Raw genomic sequence first — 21,796 nt, forward strand, 5'->3', positions numbered from 1 at the left:
TTGCTACAAAAAAGAGCTGTACGTTACATAGCTGATGTCCATTATACATACTCCACAGAACCACTTTTTCCAAAATATGAAATTCTTCCTGCGTTTTGTTTTTATAATTACAGGTTGATGTTGTGCTACGAAGGTTTTGTAAAGTTTGGCATTGATTACATAATTCATCTGGCAAAACTCCAAGAAAACACAAATATTCGTCAGACCCGAAATAAAGAAATGTGGTTTGTACACACCCCGAGAAGCTCCTATGATGAACAATGTCTATCTTATACATTACCTTCGCTGTTAAACTTACTAGACCGACAAAATTTTGATCCCTCCAGAAACCGAAACTGTCACATTAAACGTTTTTGTCAACTTATCCATTTGCAAGACTAAACCATGCCTTCCTGTAGTCGCCTAATTTTGTTCACCACTGTTGCTTATGTGTGTTGATGTATCTGTATTACCTTTTGTTGCTTCTCCGATTGATTGCCGTCTTGTTTCATTCTGTATTACCCGTTGCTTTGTGATATTTTTTTCATTTTTGTGTAAGACTGGCCGTCATCCTGCTGTCATGCCAACTAACAAGGGGTCGGGACCTTGTCAAGCTGTTCGAGCTTTTAGTCCCGTACTCCTCCTTTTCTAAGCAAATGAAATGATTAATTAATTAATTGATTTATTGATTGATTGAATAATTGATTGAACAGTCGCGGCTCGAACGTTATACGGACAAGACGTCTGTATAAAATCCGCGGTGGGATCATCCCGAAAACAGTCGCAGATCGGATGTTAAAAGGAGTATTTATAATCAGAGGGTCTGAATCATGCAGGTGGCCATACAATTCTCATGAGCGCTCGAGTGGCACGCTCCACTGTCCTTTTCCGACGTCTTAGGCTAGTGGGTTTGATACAGATGTTTGGAACAAGTAAACAATAATCCATGCGATGTATAAGCACAAGATGTCACAAAGTAATACAAAACCCAGTACTTATTTCTTGAAAGAGCCAAAAAAACCGTTAAAAGCAGGACGAAAATAAGCAATTCCAAAAGGGCCATTAGCTTAATACAGAAACCCTTAACTTTAAAACTTCGAAATTAGGGAAGTCTGGCTCAAATAGTCTAATTCCCGTTTTCTTATAGCTATTGAGGGTGTGCTTACACAATCTTCTCCTCCAAGCTCCCCACATACCCACCTTGACGCCAACTGTATTCCCGCCTTCCGACCATAACAGCCACTGACGACGACAGTGACACCACAGCAAAAACAACTGGCCACCTGTTCGTGCTCTTAGAGCAGTGATCATAAAAAATAATAACACACATTCTTTTTGCGGTATTTTTTGTTTTATTTAGAATCACAGTTTATTTTTTTGGTTCATGTTGCATAAGAAAGGCTCTTTGCTCATTAGCTCAATGGCACCGCCATCGTCATCGCACTACTGAAACATGCGGATGACATTGTTCTACTAGCAGACAAGCGAGATAAGCTGCAGGAACTAGTTAAAATCTGTGGTGAGGAGGGCAACAAGCTAGGACTCCAGTTCAGTAGAGAGAAGTCAGGGATAATGGTCTATAATGATGAGAAGGGGGACCCACTAGAAATACAAGACACTATGATAGACCATGTGAGTACGTATAAGTATCTAGGTGTATGGCTAAGTGAAGGAAAAAAATATCTGGAAGAGCATGAGAGGATTCTGAAGGACAAAGGAAAAAGGAATTCAGACATTATGAAGCATAGAGCACTATGGAACTATAATAGGTATGAGGTGGTTAGAGGGGTATGGAAGGGAATCATGGTACCGGGCCTCACATTTGGAAATGCAGTCCTGTGCATGAAATCAGAAGTACAGTCAGGGCTAGAGGTCAGACAAAGAAGTGTAGGAAGGCTAGCCTTGGGAGCCCATGGGAACACTCCGAATGAGGGGGTCCAGGGAGATATGGGTTGGGCGTCCTTCGAGGTTCGGGAGGCCATCAGCCTTGGTATATTAGCTCTATGCCATCAGCAAACTGAAATATGATCAGAGACTAACTCAAATGGAGGAAACAAGGTGGGCAAAAAAGGTGTACAAGTATCTGTACATGAAAAGTATTAACACAAAATGGACTAATAGAACCCGAAAGCTAAGAACGAAGTATTTACGGGTGAGGGATGGGACGCAACAAAAGACTAACGTGAAAGTGGAGGTAAAGGAGTCGGAAAGAAAGATGTGGAAAGAAAGAATGCAGGAAAAATCGGCGCTAGACATATATAGGGCACGAAAACAGGACATCAAAAAAGAGCGATTATTCGATAATTCGCGGGGCAGTTCACTGCTTTTTGAGGCTAGGACAGGGACTCTGAGAACAAAAACGTATAGGTCCAAATTTGAAGAAGTGGATATTTTGTGCTCTGCATGTAAAACGGAAACGGAGATTATAGAACACTTGGTTCTGAGGTGCGCAGAACTCCGCCCAGCCCTCCCAGAGGGGACAGCAACGACCATAGAGATAGCGCTGGGATTTACTGGGGAGGACGGGCGAGTGGATGGGAAAAGCGTGACATTGACGAAGGGGAGGTTGGAGGATTGGTGGCGGAAATCAAGGGAGGCGTGAATTTCGAGGGTAAAAGGATAGACAGATTAGATATTGTAAGAGCGAAAGGGAAAAGAAAATTAAATTAACAATGGGGGAAGTATAGGCTAGGTGGCGAAAGCTACCGCCCGGTACAAAGGGTAAAGCCATTATCATCCATCCATCCATCCATCCATCCATCCATCCATCCACAATGCAAGTTATATTTACTTGGTGGTTTGTGGCGTGTATTAGCCAGTCTTCTGTTTTTTGGACCAAAATTTCAAATAATGATTGACGTTCCTACTGCATGTTGGTTGCGTAACGAGTGTATTTTCTTTTACGTATTCAGCAAGGTTCCAGCGGCGGGAAACACGGATGGAACATGCGGCAAGTGAAAGTAAGTGGCAGTCGGTAGTTCTTGCCTGGTGTGTGAGCCATGTAGCGTGATTCCTAGCTTTTGAAGTAATTTTAGCGGCGGTATTATTAAAGTTCAGTGTCACTGATGCTGGCTCAACATGAGCAGAAGCTTACTGGGGGCCAGTATATAAATCTGGTGACAGCATAATGACTACGGTGCCGACGAGTACTGCTTACGGGCGTAAACGCCGAGAGGCACGTCGTGATATTGACGTAATAGCGTCGGCTGCTGGCGGTGGTGTTGCGTACGACCCTTCTTAATCTGATCCGTGTGCTGCTGCAAAGCCGCAAGAGCAACTAGATCCTAGCTCGTCGAATGTTCCGTGCCTTCAACATTCGACTGAATGTGCGCCTAAAGTTCCTATTTTAATTTTGATTTGGTTTATTGGTTTGTTCGGGTTATACTTCCCAAAGCAACTCAGGCTCTCAGGGACGCTGTAGTGAAGGGCTCCGGAAATTTCGACCACCTGGGCTTCTTTAACGGGCACTGACATCGCACAGTACACGGGCCTCTAGAATTTCACCTCCAACGAAATTCGGCCGTCGCGGCGTGGATCGAACCCGCATCTTTCGGGACAGCAGCCGAGCGCAGTAACCACTGAGCCGGGGCGGGGCTGTTTTAATTTTGTATTCTGTTTATAACTGTTGCATGCGCACAGATTTTCTTTTATTAGTTTGTAACCTATAGATAGTATTGAAGAGAACTATTCCAAATTCCTTTGAACTATACGTGTTGTTTGGGCCCTTTGCATTTAAAAAATGAGGTCATGCATGTTTTTACATATGAATTTTTTGCTGGCGAGGGCCAAATCTGCCCCTGTGTCATATGGAGGGCTCATAATGGAGGGCATATGCATGTTTAATTGTACCACCTAGGGATACCTCACAACAGCATGCCAGCTGCCTTCAATATGATAAAAACTGACTATAGAAATAGAGTTCCCCGCTGTTAACTTGACAAATCCTGATTTTATTTTCTTGGTCTGATTTCGAACCTAATTCTGTTTTGATCTAGAGAAATCACATGACTGTGCAAGATGGAGACACTGCAAGAGAAAAGACATCTCGCATTCTGCAAAGTATTCGAACATCTGAACTGGCTTCTAGCTACAGCTGGTGTGGCGCCAAGGGAAGAACAGGCTCTGTGAGCTGAATATATGAAAAATCATGGGCAGTAAGTATTATTTGGAGGAAGCTATTTCAAATCTTAAAGGAACACAGATAGAAAATTTTAAACTCAAATAAGTGATCCGATCTGTGTCCTGGGCACAAAGGATTTTACCATTCCAAATTATCTGATTTCACTGATTCCACATGCCAAAAATCATTGACAGAGGAGCTGTTAGCCAATGCTGACATCGATCATCTATATATGGACTGGTTGGCAGAGTCACTAGCAAAACATGGGGTAAGTCCTAACCATGCCATCACATGATGCCATAATGGACTCCTGCACTGGCATTGACCTGACAGAGACCGAAAGTACTCATATAAAACAGTTTAACTGTTCACACTGTGGACTAGATATTTAAGCTCATTTCCGTGATTAATAGGCTTTTACGTCTCATTAAAAGCAGAAAAATGAACACCCCAAAACACTGTATCTGTATCCCTTTAAGACTTCGAATATAAATCAGATCACAGAATCAATATCTACATTAAGTGTTTATAATTGAATCTGTAGGTCTTGGTAGGATTGCGTCAAGACCACTGATATTTGCTTCGAAATAAAAAATGCCAAATTTTCATTGTTTATTTTCAGTCTGCGCATTCACGCGCACTTCACAACTAGCCACATGGATTTTTGTTGTCATCTGGTTCATTGGCTCTTTGCTGCAGTGCCATGAATGTTAACACAGGTTAGAACAAGCTAGAATTACAGCTTTCATAGTGTGCATTTTGGATTGTTTTCATACTGCCTGCACAGAAGGCATGGTCCAGCAATGGAATTGGTAATAAGATGTGTAGAAATATGCTATCCTTTGTTACTCAAGCCCATGCCCTTTGCCTGCTGGTTCAAAATTAAGGAAATGCAGTAAAGTTTGGCTACAAAAATTTTTAGGGGTGACATATATTTTTCTATAAAAATAAGATAAGATAAACTTTATTTTCCATCAAAAAAAGATGGAGGGAGACGGTGCTAAAAGCTGCAACCGCAGCTTGACTGGTCCCCGCCCCCCTATATGGAAACGACAGGTGGCACTTGACAGAAACATTTAACAACAAAAAGCATGTCAGAAAAACAGTCGTTTTGACACGACTAAATGAAGAAATGCCTATTGTAGCAATACATGGCAACAAAACATGATACTGAAAAAAAAAATCTCAGGAAGGTACATTGAACATGGTTACCGAAAAAGGAATACATCAGATTTCAGGACTAACAACAGAACATCTCTATGAATTATACAATATTAATAGCGGTTACATACAGTTTGCGTTTTATTGAAGAAAAATATTCTTAAGCTGCGTAGAATTCAGCGCTAAAATGTCTACATCTTCAGACAAATAGGAGTTTAAGACCGAAGGAATGCGGTGTTTTAGGGTTTGTGCAGGAGCCAACTTTCCAGTATTCTGGTTTTCTTGTGAAGTGACCTGACGAACTTTTAACGGCTAGTTGTGCTAATTTTGTTAGGATTTTGCTATTTTGCCTCCTTTCTCGAATTAATGCGAGACATAGGTTGTACTTGTACATCTCTTTAATGTGTAATAGGCCCAGCTTGTGGAATAATGGCTGTACATTAGAATCATGTTCAGAGTGTGTAATGATTCTAACTGCCTTACTCTGTAGTCTGCTAAGTTTCTGGATACCGGTCATTGTGGTCGTTCCCCACACGAGTATGCAGTAATTTAAGTAAGACAGAAAAAGAGAGTTGTATAGAAGCATCATGACGTTTTTCGGTAGGAAATATTTGTATCTGTGGAGAATCCCAACTACACTCGCGATTTTTGAGGCTATATATTCTGTGTGCCTGTTCCAGGACATCGTTTCTGTAAAAATAACCCCTAGCGTTTTAAATTCGTCGACAACATCTATCTCCGAACCATTTAACTTAAGTCTTAACTCAGACGGAGCTAGTCTTGATTTCGCGCGGAAAACGATCGCTTTTGATTTCGAGCTATTAATTATTAGTCCATTGTGTTTTGCCCAATCACTTACTTTAGCTAACACGGAATTTGCAGTGCTAAACAATTCTGTACATTTATCGGAAGCACAAAAAATGCTAGTGTCATCGGCATAGATGACGAACTTAGTCTGCATATCCATGTTCACAATGTCATTTAAGTATATATTAAATAAAAATGGCCCCAAGATACTTCCTTGCGGGACTCCTGATTTAGTACAAGTCACGCCTGAAGAATAACCATTTAGCTCAACATATTGTACGCGATTTGAGAGGTATGATTTAATTAGCTCAAATGGTAGCCCGTTAATTTTTTAATTTTTCGAGGGGGAGATTTCGGTTGAGGTAGTCAAATGCCTTGGTAAAATCCAGAAATATGCCTACTACATACCTTTTACTATCTATATTGGTTAAAATGTATTCTTTCTGGTCAAGCAAGGCAAGTTGGGTAGATCGAAATTTCCGAAAACCGTACTGGGGATCAGTTATGCTATTCATTTTTTCAAAAAAGGTTTCAAAGCGTATTAGAATAAGTTTTTCTAACCCTTTAGAAAACACGGGAAGAATAGAAACTGGCCGATAGTTATTAAGATTGTTATGATCACCTTTCTTGTGTATAGCTCTTACTTTTGCTATTTGCATGTCATTAGGAAAGACTCCAGAGCTTATGCACAAATTAAAAATGTATGACAGGATAGGTGATATAACATCGAGGACATACTTTACGGGCTTGATTTCCACGTCATGGACATCACAACTGGATGAATTTTTTAGTTGCATCATTGTTGAGTACACTTCATTGGGGGTAACAGGATTCAGGAAAATACTACTAGGATATTCTTTATTGAGGGACTTTGCATGATCATGATTAGGTAATGCTGGTACAGGTAAATTGGCAAAGTGGTCGTTGAATGCATCCGCTAAGGCATGGCCAGATACCGTCGCGCCATTTATCTTTAGCTCGCTAACCGAGCCCGAAATTGATGAACGGCCAAGAACATCATTGAGTTTTCGCCAAGTAGACTTGCAGTCATGCTTGACTGCATTAAAATAGTTTTCAAAATAGGCACTTTTAGCTTTCTTGATTTCTTTATTAAGACAATTTCTATATTGTTTAATTTCTTTCAGCTTAGCCATATCTCGGGTCTGTATAAACCTATAGAACAAGTCATTCTTAACTCTAATTTTACACCATAGGTGATCGTTTATCCAAGGTTTCCTGATCTTCCTAAACACACTAATAGTTCGGAAAGGAAAATGTTTTCTGTAAAGCTCATTGAACCTATCTGTGAATAAGCAGAAGGAAACATTAGGATCATCTGATTCTAGAACGTGTGACCAGTCCTCCTTATTTAATTCATCCCGAAATTGGTCTAATTGCGCTGGTAAAATTTGCTGGTAGGTAACTACGCGATTTACTTTTTTTCCCTTTTCTAGAGGCTTCACACATATAAAAATAGGAAGATGATCACTGAGATCGCATACAAGGACACCTGATTTAGTTTTATTGGCTGTGTAATTAGTTAAGAATAAGTCAAGCAGTGTTGATGATACATAACATATACCCTCTCATTTGTATACAGGCTGCCTAACCGACCAGCAGACCTCAACTCAGGCACACCAAACTTTGCTGAAAGAAATCGAAAAGGCAGCCATGTCATGGTTTCGGCATGCAGCTTAACGCGTAACGCGCAAGAGAACTGCCGAACAAAGCTTTGCTCCTGAGCAAAACTGAATGGTGAGCGTGTTGCTAGTGTGCTACTTTTTTTGTGGATATTAACATCTTGGGTCGAGGATTTTTCATTCGAAAATGTTGACATTTTTCCTGTGACACTGTGCTGAGAGGTGATTGATTTTGAAAGAGCACAGAATTCAGTAGATTGTGATGAGGATTGCTGGAGGACGTTTCGGGAGCCGTAGCGCTCCCGAAACGTCTTTCCATCTTTATTGACTTTGGCCAGTGACCAGCAATCCTCATCACCATGATTCCTGACCAGACGGTATGCCGTCAAACCCTCGACTAATTCAGTAGATTATTTCAATAGATACAGTGAAAACTTCTGCATATCAGCCTGTGTAGTTAGGTAGAATCATGAAATGTGTCTTTAGGTTAACTTGGGTATTCTTAGCCTGCTAAGTCCTCACGCACCTCTCTTTACTTGGCCGTCTGTTTTTGGTGGTTTTACTCATGGAAGTATGTACGTTTACTTGTGCAAGGATTAATTCCTTGCCGCAAGTACCATTTGGTGCCAACACCCTGTGAAGGTGCTGCCATTTGTATATTGTGCTGCAAGTTTTTTTTTTCTCAAATGTACTCAGTGATTGAAAAAAAAAAGGTGAACTGAAAGAAGTGTCTATATGTATTGGGTCTTTTTTGTCTTCCTTCCAGCAGGGCAGCCTATTTCAGCATTGGCCCAGGTGGCAGGATTTCTGCTTTACATGTATACATGACTCTTTTTTTCGATGACACTATAGCAGAACCGAATAGAAGACTGCCTAGAATGACAAGCCAAGCAATATCTTGAAAATGTATCACTTTATTGATACCTAGCAGTTGTAGTATACTTAAGTGTCTAGAAATACGATGCTTTGTGCATGAACAATTTTTTTTTCTCTGACCAAGCTGAGCATTTTGTTGCCCATCTGAAATTTGCTTGTATTGAGCTATACTTGCTGTTTTGGTCTCTAGTCCCACTATGCTTGTGTAAATTTGTTTCTGACTGCTACTACTAAAGTTATTTTTCACCGCCATAGTGCGTTTGTATTGCTGTTCCAACAAAAAAAAGAGGATATGTGGATTTTAATGACTTTTATGGTCTATGTAATAGACGACCGTAGTTCCTGTGGCTTGTAGCAGTCTTATAACTTGTTAATGTTAATATCATACTATATGCAGCGTGTTTTAGATTTTTTTCTTCTGGCCGTGCTAGTTGCCTTAAAGCCCATCTACTCCTTATGCACACTTATACGTGCTTTTTATTTCTAGTCCTATGCTTGCTGAAATGTGATTCTGAATGGTAGTGCTTGTGTCAATATTTTAACCTCTGATCTGTGTGCATGTATTGCTGTTACAGCAAAAAAGGCTCATTTGTGATTTAATAATCTTTGTTGTTTTGAGTGAGACAAGCATAGTTCCTGTACCTTGTAGCAATCAGACAACCTGTCTTATTTTAGTCATTCCACATGCAGCTTAACTGAAGTGCTTATCTTCTGACCATGCTAATTGCCTTGAAGGCCACCTGCTACTTATGCACAGCTATATACCTGCTTTTATCTCTAGTTGCATGCTCGCTGAAATTTGATCCTGACAGATAGTGCTTATGTTACTATTTTTATCTCTAATCTGTGTAGTTGGGTTGTATCGCTGTTATAGCAAGAAAGGGTCATTTGTGTTTTAAGAACATTGATTATTCTAAATAAAACAATAGTTCCTATGACTTATTGCAGTCACATAATTTGCCTCATTTTAGCTATGCTATGTGCAGTGTGTTCGAGATTTTTTCACCTCTGCTGCGTATGCTTGTATTGTTGTTTCAGTAAAAAAAAAGTTGCGTTCGTGTTTTTAGTTTGGTTTTTTGGCGTTTTACATCCCAAAACGACCCAGGCTATATGGGATGCCATAGTGGAGGGCTCCAGATAATTTCGACTACCTGGGGCTCTCTAGCGTGCACTGACATCGCACAGTACACTGGCCTCTTAACTTTTCGCCTCCTTCGAAATGGGACTGCCATGGCTGGGGATCGAACCCGTGTCTTTTGGATGAGCAGCCGAGCACCATATGACCAATGAGGCACTGAGTGGCATATTTGTGTTTTGTTGCGTTCATTATTTATAAATCGGTCATATAATATTTATGCCTTACAGTATGCCGCTACTGTTTGTTTTAATGCCATGTCCTTTGCAGTGCAGTTAATATTTTTTGTTCTGACCGAGATAATCATCCCGAAGACTGTTTAGACCTTACATGACTTATATGTATATCTTGAGGAAAAACACAGCGCACTCCTAAGACATGGACAAAGAAAGGCAAGACGACACAGCGCTGTATCGTCTTGCCTCTCTTTGTCCGTGTCTTAGGAGTGCGCTGTGTTTTTCCTCAAGATGAACTACCAACTAGCCCGCTCTTCCACCCTTGCAAGTTATATGGATATACCTGCTGTTTTAGCCGTATAGTTATTTTGTATCTCTCTATTTTGCAACTCTGCATCTGGGGTTGGCTTGGTTACTTATTGTATTGGAATCCTACTGCTTCAAGTTTGAAAACGTGATAATTTTGGCTCATACTAACCAGACAAGCTAAACAAAATTAATGAAGCCTATTACAGACATTTCGAAGGGAGGTCTATGTGCACACCATCCATGACCTTGCTCTCATTACGAGAAATGCCTGAGAGGAGCTGTTAAAGCTGTGTTAGTGCTTCCTTTATGTGAGTTGTTCTGTTTCATGTGCTGTTATTAAAAAATAAAATTCAGCTGTGAATCAGCATTCGGCCTGATCATCAGCATGCCCCATATACTTGAATAAAACTATTGTAGCCAAAGCTTTGTGTTTTAAATCACTGTGCAGCATAATCCAGGCCTGTGTTCTAACTTTGTGTCGTTTTTACTATAGCATCGCTCTCGGCCATAAGCAATTGGCTGAAATACCAGAAGCGGAAGCTGGTTCTGTTGCGGCTATGAGGCACTGCTTCTGCTTCTGGTATTTTGGTCAGTCATGCGTGACCAGTAGCGACACTTTTGAAAAGGACACGAGGTTATATTGGGTCCTGGCGAAGGAAAAAATGAAAATAGTAACGTCCTATTGCAGTCCTGCGAAGGTCCTAAAAATGTACTCGTCAGACATCCGAAGGACTTCTTTCGGCGTTTCACTTCGGATGTTTTCAGGATTTTTTCGGGACATCCGCGGGATGTGCGTAAAGTCCTGCCACGGACTTCCTAAGGACGTCCTTAGGACGTAGGTGTGTTGTCTGGGATGGCGGGGGATTGGCCAGGGTGCATAGCCAATCCCCCGCCGTGGGTATGTGAACCCGAACCTCGTCAGCTTCGCCTTCCTTCTTCTTTCTCGCCTTCGTCGGCGCTAGCTGCTGAGGCATCAAACCCCAACTCTCTTGGAGGGAGGAAGAAGAAGCCCGAGCTGAGACGTGTTTGTTCTGAGCTCCGTGTTTCATTATCGTTTCTCTTGTTCACGGACATCTTCTGGAGGCTACGAATTGCCTTCTGTGCCACCGGAGGTCAAGGACACCCCTCTGGACAGATTTCCGGCAAGTTGGGCGACGTCTCAAGTACGAAAACATAACCGACAACCCCAGGCGCAAGCTAGGCTTAGCTCGGCTCTGCTGAGCGAGGCCGCGCTGCGCGCCTGTGGCATGGATTCGGCGTCATTGGTGGCGGCCACGCGGCCGCCTGCTGCCTCCATGTCAGTGCATGACTCGGCGGCTACATACTTGCCCGCTGGAGCGTCTTCCGATTCTGCGACTTGTGACATGGACTGCACCACCGCCCCCATGTCTCTCGCATTGCCACAAGGAACTCTTCCCGTGGCTGCAGTTTCGTCTCCCCTTCCAAGGTCAACTGTACCGGTTGAGCCCGTGACACCTCGTCAGCTACCGCAAGGAACTGCGCCTGTAGAACCAGTTGCGCCTTCCTTACCAAGGCCATCCGTACAGATTGAACCGACTGAGCCCCTGCCACCTCAACTGACACCACCGGTGAGTAGCGCCTCAGGTGCGCTTCTACCGACCCCGAAACTGTTCCGCGTCACCATCAAGCCTACATTGCGGTTTGACATTACTGCCATCCCTCCCCGTTATGTTCAGGCCACTATTGATCACGTTCTCGGCTCGTCTAACTATTGTGGATTCGTCGTGCATCGTCCTTCCAACACTATCACAGTGAACCTACCAACCTTAGCGGCCGCTGAGAAAATGTGCAGTGTGACACAGATCCCCCTGGACTCAAGCAAACATGTCCCCGTACAAGTATATTATGCATCCGGGCCTGACACCCTCCGATGCATCGTCTATCACATAGACAGCACTAGCCCTCCTCAGGAAGTGAGAACAAATATCCGTTGTTCTACACACACAGTACTCCATGCCCGGCCTATGGGGCGCCGCGGCACGTACCTCCTCACCTTTCAAGGCCCATCCAATCTACCAGACTACATGACCTATTACGGCGCCATTGTCAAGCCACAACCCTTCCGTCCACGCCGTATCTTTTGCTACCACTGTCATAAAGAAGGGCATATGCAGACTACCTGCCCCAATCCTGCAGCAGTGGCCGATATGGACCAGACACCAGGCCTTTGTGCCCTGTGCAAATTACCAGGTCACGACATTCGTTCTCCTAATTGTCCAAAGAAGAAGGCAAAGAAGTCGAACAAGCCGTCCGAGAGCACTGGCATCAGCACAAGCAGTCGCTTCGCTGCTCTAGCGTGTGCTGAAGACGACTTCCCCGCACTTCCTACACATGACTCCCCGACTCTCAACGTGCCTGCTCAGCAACTTTCCTACGCACAAGCTGTTCACCGTCGAGGAAGGAAGCCAACATCAACACGTACAGCCACGGATACCACAGATGAAGACACCGCTCTCGACAATGCCATCGCAGAGGCTCGTCGCCACTTAGAGGATCTCACTAAGCGTCGAGAACAGCGGCGCTCACAGCCATCTCGAAGAAGCATAGCGAACGAGCTACCTCTTCACGAATCATTTCCAAACAGCACTGAGCCACATAACGGCGCCGAGGTCCCATCAAATGTGCACTCCCCGGCAGTGGAGGAAATAATGGCACTCATGCAGCAGTTGACCACCCTGATCGTTGAAGCTCTTCGGCCTCGCCATGGCTAGTGCATCATCTCTGGTGGTGCAATGGAACTGCCGTGGCTTTGCCAATAAGTCATCTGAAGTGAACATCCGCCTGCGTGACGGCAAACTCAAGGCCTGGGCCTTCCTTCTTCAAGAGCACAATTCCCTTCCTCGCCTCTCTGGTTTCTGAGCGTACCATTCTCCTTCCATCCCTGATCGCCGCTGCATCGCTTCCTCCCTCCATCCCGGTAAATCTGCAATTTATGTTCATCGTTCGGTTCCCCATACACCGATCGATCTTTCACGGTGGTGCAACACTCGCCAGGAGGTCGTTGGCCTTCTCGTAAAACCTGCACATACACCACTGATACTTGTATCTTTCTATGGTCGTCCGGGAACAGTGTCTCCCAGCCTAGGTTGGATTCGTTTCCTCCGTAATAACTACTCGGGCACCCCTGTTTTAGTTGGCGGAGATTTCAATGGCGCTCACACTTCGTGGGGCTACCCTTTGGATTCCTCCCGGGGTGCTCACATTCATGGCACCTTTCTAGATCATTCATTGCAACTACTAAATCAACCGCAAACTTCAACGCGCCCTCGGGGTGGTCCGTATTCGCCTGATTTGTCTTGGTGGTTAGGGCCCGGCTACCCTCGTTGGAATGTTGAACCAGACACTTGGGGCAGTGATCACAGCCCTATTTTAATTAATCTCCATCACAACTTCGCGTCTCCGGAAAATACGCCGCAGCGTGCGCTTTACATCATGGGATTCCGTACGCGCAGATAATAGGTTGTCTACGCTGAACCCATCTACTGTTCTGTCTACCCTCTCAGCTGTTTTGTCGACTCATACATTCGCCACTACTGTAAATGAGGATGATCCGAACCCGGACATGCATCTCCGTAATCTCTGGGCTCTTCGTCGCAGGGCGGATCATTATGCTTCTCGTAATCCCGACGACCCTTCAGCTCTTCCAGCTCTTCATCGGGCTACTGCACGTGTGCGGCGCTACTCAAAGCGACTTAGCAGACAACGCTGGGCTGCATGGTGTGCCCGCCTCTCCTCTACACAGGGTAATAGACATCTTTGGCGGGTATTTCACGCCATGGAACGCACTTCTCAAGTAGCTGATTATACCGAAAGCATTCGCTTGGCTCTGAATGTGGATGAAACTTCATTTGCACAACAAGCAGCCTGTCAGTTTTTCCCACATCATGACTGCCTCCCCTACCCCTTCTCCCATATTATCGATTTCTGAGCCCCCTGATGAGGTTACTTCAGATTTTACCATGGCAGAATTGCTGGCCTCCATAGATCGCCTCAAAACAAGCACTGCTCCCGGGCATAACGGTGTACCTAACTCGTTGTTTCGCAACTTGGAAGGACCTGCTCTACATTCCCTCCTTGATACATTCAATGAGGCGTGGCATTCTGGAGTTATTCCTGCAGAGTGGAAACATTCCATCGTTGTCCCAATCCCCAAATCAGGTCAGCCGCCGGTTTCTCTTTCGGCCCTCCGCCCTATTTCACTTACGCCTACTATCTGCAAGCTTTATGAACACATTCTAGCAGCTCGCTTGTCGTGGTGGCTAGAATCGAATGGTTGTTATCCAGAATCTCAAATTGGGTTCCGCCCTCACATTGGAACAGAAGACGGTCTGGCTGTTTTGGATGCGGACGTACTAAACCATTCTCCCCATAGTCATCTTGTTCGTACGGTGATCGCTACTGACATCACAAAGGCATATGACAACGTCCTACACTCTTCTATTCTTGGCACCCTTCAAGATCTCGGTCTCCCGCATAGCTTTCTCCTTTCAATTCACTCATTTTTAACAAAGAGAACCTTCAGTGTACGTGTCGATGGGAAGCCTTTTGGTCACTTTACCTCCAACCGCGGTGTACCCCAGGGCTCCGTCCTCGCCCCCACATTATTTAACGTAACTTTTATACCTCTTGTCCGAGCCCTAGAGAAAATTCCTTCTGTACGCGTCCTTGCGTACGCCGACGACATAACCTTGTGGTCCTGTCATCCAGATGCGTCTGTGCAACAGTCGGCGCTCCAGCAAGCGCTGGATGCCTTAACATCACGACTACCCCCTTTGGGTCTGACCCTCTCGTGTAATAAATCTTGTTTCATTCGCATTGGAAACAGAAGTGGCTTACGGAAAGCAGCACCTTTTAGCTTCACGGTAGATAATTCTCCAATTCCTCATGTAGAAAGTATGCGTGTTCTAGGTCTTCTACTTCATATATCTGGGACTGGGACTCCGTGGCTAAACGCGACCCGTAAATCGGCTCACGCTACTCTCGGTCTTATTCGACGCATAGCTATGCGCTCTGGCGGAGCGCGTTTTGATACTGCCCTTCAGCTCGTGCGCTCCATCCTTCAGCCGCGGATAGTGTACCAGGCGCAATTTCATCGCCTCACCCGCCGACAGTGGGACTCCCTTGAATCAATCAATCGGGAGGCTATGCGCGCCATAACTCATCTTCCTCGTATCACACCCATACCCATTCTGCAAGAGTACGCTCAACTTAATACATTAAGTGAACTTATCGACCAGCGTGAGGCAAACAGAGCACGCAAGATGTCGCTTCAGCTTCATCGTTTACAGACTCTTCCTCCATGGTCATACTGTCAGCTCACAGACAATCGCCCCTCTGCTTCGACGCCGATATCAGCCGCCCATCTTCCGTCAGGGTGCATAATATACACCGATGCATCACACACAGCAGTGCAGGGAGTTACTGCATTTTACAGTCCCTCCCATCCTCATCTCAACTCCCGCGCTTCATATAGCGCGGATACTTGCTCCCCCCTTGCCTTGGAGCTTCAGGCGATACACAATGCCATTGCTTCCCTTCCACTCGTACCTACTTTCAATATTGTACACATTTACACCGACTCCCTTGCCGCCCTTAAGCAGCTTAAGGCTGTCCGGCGCACATTCCAAGTTACACAATCCATTCACCAACTTTGCACAAAATACCCCTGTCCTGTGCGTATACATTGGATTCGCGGGCATTCCCAGGATCCGCATAATATTCATGCGGATGCAATGACACACCTTGACACATCCGATATCCCGCCACCTTCCCCTCTTCCCTCAGATCCGTTCCTGTCCCATGTTTCCGAGAAACAGTCTTTGCGTCAGCGAACACGCGCTCTAATTCCTCCGTGTTCGTACCCTCTCCCCCGGAGTCTCACTCGGGAGGAGGAGGTATCTGTGCGCCGGATTCGGGCAGGAGCGGCTCTGACTCCTTCTGTGCGTCATCGGTGGCGTGACAATTAAACGTTACGAAGTGACAGACAAGTGTCCCCATTGTGGTGCTGCGCCCGACCAGTGTGATGAAAAACACTTGCTGTGGACTTGCCCGGCTACAGCTTCCGTGAGACGACGTTTCCTAAGAAAGGTTGGCCTGCGATGGGACGTTGCAGACGACTATAGCAAGTGGACTCAAGATAATCGGTTTATCGCGAACTTTTGCCACTTTTTAAGCGAGGCTTGTTTGCACTCCTTTTTATAACTTCCTTTCCTTTTTCATTATGCCTAATGGCAAACAGCTCGAATAAAAAAAAAAACTCTCTTACAAAACAAACAAACAAAACACCATGATCCATGGTTCAGAAGTACGATGTGTTAGAGTGGCTAGAGATGATAAAAATTCTTTGATCTCGATAGAAGAAGAGCAGGCTGCTTGCAGTAATCGATATGTGAATAAGTTATCTACTCTTATGATATTTAAGAAATAGAATGTATACTTTGTAGTGGCTATTGGTTCGATATTTGCAATGTAGCGGATTATCTTTTTCTGTAAAACAAGAAGTTTGTTAATATCAGTCTGCGTTGTGGTGCACCAAACTAAAAATAGCTTAAATATGAGTTGAACAAGGCGGGATACACCTGAAGTTTAGCTTTTGCTGCGAGCAGCCTACGACGGCGTGATGCCATGCCTGCTACGGACGAAAGTTAGTGCGTGCATTTCAACTTAAGTTTGAGGAAAATGTACACGAAGGATTTTATGATCATTAACGTCGTCTATATTGTGGAATTAAAAAATTAATAGGGCGGCTTACTGTAATAGGTTTATTTCGAGCAGTGGTATATAATGGCTTTTCACTTGTTATGAGAGAGAGAGAGATAAAGAGTATCGTAATGACAAGGCAGAGAAGCCCCTTGCGCCATCTACCGCGGAGTCCTTAGAGTTTCAGTGGTTGCCCTTCTCATACGCGGCCGCAATTAAGAGGAAGGGAATTTTTGTTCATGGGCCCAAATCCACTTCACGCAACCTCAATACAAATATGCGGCCCTCTTTTAGCGTCACTGAAAGAAACTGATGCCTCCAAGCGGAAGAAAAAATTGCTGGAGTTTAGCTTTGGTTAAACCTGGCAGGTTGCGTAAGCATCCATAGCGTTCCATTCGGGATTATTACCGGTTGTAGACGATTCGGTTTTGATAGAGGCGCGGTGCGCCCGTCTAGCAGCGTCTTGAGCGCGCCGCTTAGCAAGGCGCGGTTCGCGTTCTTCATCTGTCTCCGAAGCCCGTTGTCGCTTCCTGGCTTCGTCAAACCGACGTAGCCTCCCGTTCTGTTTATCAGGCGGCATAACGACGGAATGTTGTTGTTGTTGTGACTGAGAGAAGTATGAAAAGGAAATTGCACGGGCCCGCTACTGGCTCGAGCCAAGCCACCACCGCTGCCACGTGCAGATGGTTGTTGTTGTTGTTGTGACTGAGAGAAGGATGAAGAGGAAATTGCACGGGCCTGCTACTGGCTCTAGCCAAGCCACCACCGCTGCCAACGTGCAGATAGAGGAGAGTTAAAAGGTCAGAGGAAAGAGATAAAGGAAAGAAGAGACGCGCGTCGCAGCAAGAACTGCGTCCGCAGGAGCGGACGCTGCTCAAAAAGAAGCGGCCGAAGCCGCGCTCGCCGAAGCGAGAACAGATACTCCTCGTGGCCGAAGCCGCGCTCCCTAGGACTACGTGCAGATGGAAAGCGAGCGAACGCATTTTATACCCCCCCCCCGTTCTCCAGCCTCCTCTCCACACTCCGCAGCTGGCGACAGCTCAGCGACTGCAGCGCCTCCACTCGGCAGCGGCGCGGCTACAGCTGCAGTGCGCCGCGCCTCGCGCCGCCCTTCAAGGTCAAACGTGCCTCGCGGCCGCCCCGACGCGAAGGGCTGAAACCTGTCGTAATATTGCTTACGCAATAAAACAAGGCATCGACTGCAACTGATGCTACCGGGCCCCTTTCACCGTGTACGGTTCCCCCGGGCCAACACCAGCTCCGATGAGCATGCAGGCGCAGCTTCTATATGACCGCTCTGCAGAGCTCGCGCTCACAAAATATTCAAAGATGAAGACACAAGTGGGGTTATCCACGTTCTATTTGCAGCTCTGTGTGCACATTTGGAAACAATTCCATCAGATACCTCGGAAGTCTTTCAACTGTGCTTGCTTTGAAGACCGTTATACTAGGTTCATCAGCGCAGGAACTCCTCGCCTAAGATGAATCACGGAAAATGTGCAACATTGAGAAAATCCTGCAGGACCTGAGTGGTCATGCAGTGGAACTGTGCCAGCCTTGGTCCACGTCTAGCTTCTAGTTGAACCATCATTTTATTAGAAACAGCCTCCCCGACCTATTTTGGCGTTAAATGAAACTGTTCTCACGATGAGTCGCACTATCCCGGGATATGTAAATTTCCGGAGCCCTTCACTACGGCGTCCCTCGTAGCCTGAGTTGCTTCGGGACGTTAAACCCCAATAAAGCAATAAAGCAATCCACAAGAACCATACATTGCCAACGCCCAAGCAACCACCGATATCCCTCGGACGGCCGACAGAGGTCTGTTTCGGATGTTCTGTACGTCCGCTGAACATCCGCAAACAGCCGGTAGACGTCCGTCGGCCGTCCGAAAGGTGGCCAAAGGTATACGGTTCGCCCGCCGACGGACGTCCAGTTGAGTACGTCCATTGGCGGATCTTTCTCGAATATTCGCATATATGATGCATGCGTGCTTTATTCACTCCGCGCGATGCAATAAAACCAAAAACAATTTGATGCGTAGCACGCATATTTTATTGTGGTTGATGATACATCAGCAGAGCAATGGGTTACATTCGGAAAATTTCTTAAATGTGACTCTTCAAATGTGGCAAGCTTGGGACACACATCCGTAATCTTCCCACCCACAGGATTTCTGAAATAAAAAAGAACGCGGCAAACATCAGTCATGTGAAATAAATGGCACAATGCAGTAGCCCAAGTAAAAACATTGGAACCAATTAATAGAAATGTTTAATGCTGCAAGTATAACAGAAAATGCACTTTAACAAACACCTCAATAAGTATAAGGCAATAACAGCTCTCACTTTTCCACACCATATTTGACAATGTATCTGTTCTTTATTTATTTTCATCGGCCTTAGGGCACTAACCTGCGCAGCACTGTACGCGACTGTGCACAGAAAGCCGCAAAGCTTCCGTTGCGAACCACTGCGAACTACACGTGCTTCCTATGGTCTGCCTTTCGCGCGTTGTCACTCTTTATATAGGCACAGCGAACCTAGCGATGCCTTAAAAATAACAAGATGCGAAAACACTCCGTCCCGCAACTTTGAAGAGGAGTGGGAATTAGTCGCGCGAGTTGAGGGCTCCCGCAGCTGTGTGATGTAGGCTCCCGAAAGTGTGAGAACAGCACACACACTTGGGGAAGCCATCTCCTCGCGCTTACTGCTCCCATTGTCCTGTGAACGAATGTTATATGAGCATGCTGCATTATCCTAGAAGCAAGTTCCAAGAAGTGTACTGGATACATACCTTCGTAGGAAAACCTAGCCTCTGTACAACAACAGCGCTGCGGAGCCGTACTGATGGATTGGATTGGACTGACCGCGAACTGACATCTATGATGATGGTGATAGCAGAATGCACGGGAGTTTTGATTCTTACGAATGGTTTCAATGGGTTTCAATGGCAAGTTTAGCTACCAAAACGGTGGACATGTCGCACAACTCCACTAATTTGGAGAAGTTTTATAAATATAAAACTAGTCATTGAGTTCTTGCAAAATTCTGCAACACCTGCTTCTCCTCTTAGATAAATTTAGCTCGTTGGCGGCTCTTGCACTGCAGGTAGGAGTGGAATCGCACCAATTTACAAACATCTTCGCGTCAAACCCTCCAACTGATGCAAATAAAACAGTATACATACACGAAAGACGCGAATTTTCTGTGAAATAAAAAACGTCCATACTCATGGCCTGGGAAAATACTCGGTCTTACATCCTTCGGACGTACACCTCGTCTCTCATGCGGATATACAAAAGTGGACACTGCCCGTATGTCCGGCGGATGTACGAATACGGATATCCGAAATCGGATTGTGTTCGTACGTCCGATGGACGTCCGATTTCGGCAAAGGACGTTCGGATCTAGCTCGTACGTCCGACGGATATCTGTGGTTGCTTGGGCGTTTCCTAATGGAAGCGCTGCTATTTACATCCGGCGAGATGCACCACAAATATCTCCGTGTATTAAAAGTTCGCTGTCAGCTTCAAATCTAGCACGGCCGAGAGCGGCGGGGCATTCGGTTTGACGACCGCCGAGCACGCTTGTTGCTTCGCCGCAGCCGAATCGTTCATTTCTTCGCGGGCGCAAGTCAGCCCCAATAACGAGTTTTGTTAAGAAGCCATCTTCCTGCTTTCCGGACTGCAGACACTTGACAGTGTTGACCCATATCAAGTACTATCGGCGACAAAAGTCTCCAGGCTGTGGAAAAAGCGGTCTATAGGGCGCATAGATGTTACGCCATGCAAACAAACATCTGCTTTCACTACACCACATTGAAGCGCATTAGTGCCGCCATCACTTCCGCAAGTTTGGCTTTGATCAGCTGCCTATTAAGGGAGCTATCGGCTTTGGTTCCCGGTTGTGCGTCCTGGAGAGTTTTTGTCCCCGATACAACATATCATATCCGCCTTGCTGCACAGCCCAGCTCAACAGACCGCACCGATCTCTCGCGGTATATAAAATAAAAATCCCTACAGATTAAAAAAAAACACCCAGCAAGCTTCTCGCAAGAGCACGCATTTTAGCGCGATGTAGGCAAAATTTGTTAAGCCACAGCTCCGAGCGTAAATGCGCTTAATAAATCTAGAAACTGATCAGTATAACACAGTCTGCGGATCACTTTATTGGCTTCATTATAGTATCTGACGTTCCACATTTGGAGCGCGTTACGAAATGTGGACAGTTGTTTTCTATTCGGTTTCGAGATGTGGTGTAAGGAAACTTTCTGGTCGCGAATGCCTGCGTTCGTACATACGCCGCGCGAGAGAAAGCTGTTTATTTTCCAACCTGAGCGCATATTTTCTCATGCAGTGACCAATTTCGGGAGGAGAAGAACAGAAGGAACGGCCCAGCTCTCCCAAGATTACGGTTCCATTTATTCGAGGCTTAAGTGTACCTTGGCGAATATCTTCCCTTTCTTTGTCAGAAGCGCAAGGAAATTCTCGTCTGCGTTTGTCGGGGGCAGCGACCGCTCGGTCATCGTACTGCGCATTTGCGCACTAGAGGCACACTATTCCCCTATGCCTCGGATAGACAATACGAAAAGTCCCTAATAATTTGTTCCTAGGCCCGCCATGATGCTGCGATGTGTGACGTCAGAGCAAAGGCCGGTGGCCTCCCAGGGCGCCAAGCAGTCATGCGCACTGTCGGCCGCCATTCCTCGTTGCCCCTAAATTAGGGTCATCCGATACGAAATGCCCCTATAGCTGGTTGCTAGGCCCCAATAAGATCGGCGACGTCCCCGTTGCATCCGCAGTCGCTCCCTGGCTTCCGAAGCTGTCGGACATGCGTTGCTCGCCGTCCTGGAATCGCCGTCTCAAGCAGGG

The 21,796-nt window shown here is 45.6% G+C and overlaps 1 long non-coding RNA gene across 3 annotated transcripts; it reads left to right on the top strand.

Moving 5' to 3' along the window:
- Positions 1-1,990: 1,990 nt before the first annotated feature.
- LOC149327863 (uncharacterized) lies at positions 1,991-10,085 on the top strand. Of its 3 annotated transcripts, none has more exons than XR_016286433.1 (4): positions 1,991-2,939; positions 3,975-4,133; positions 4,722-4,818; positions 7,668-10,085. It is a non-coding gene; the product is annotated as an uncharacterized LOC149327863 (long non-coding RNA). The 3 variants fall into 3 exon arrangements; XR_016286434.1 differs by lacking the exon at positions 4,722-4,818 and having other exon boundaries at positions 7,668-7,822; positions 8,474-10,085; XR_016286432.1 differs by lacking the exon at positions 4,722-4,818.
- Positions 10,086-21,796: the final 11,711 nt, after the last annotated feature.

The sequence above is a fragment of the Amblyomma mixtum genome, chromosome 10 (assembly GCF_055824585.1).
Source record: "Amblyomma mixtum isolate Tamu chromosome 10, ASM5582458v1, whole genome shotgun sequence".
Taxonomy (NCBI): Eukaryota; Metazoa; Arthropoda; class Arachnida; order Ixodida; family Ixodidae; genus Amblyomma; species Amblyomma mixtum.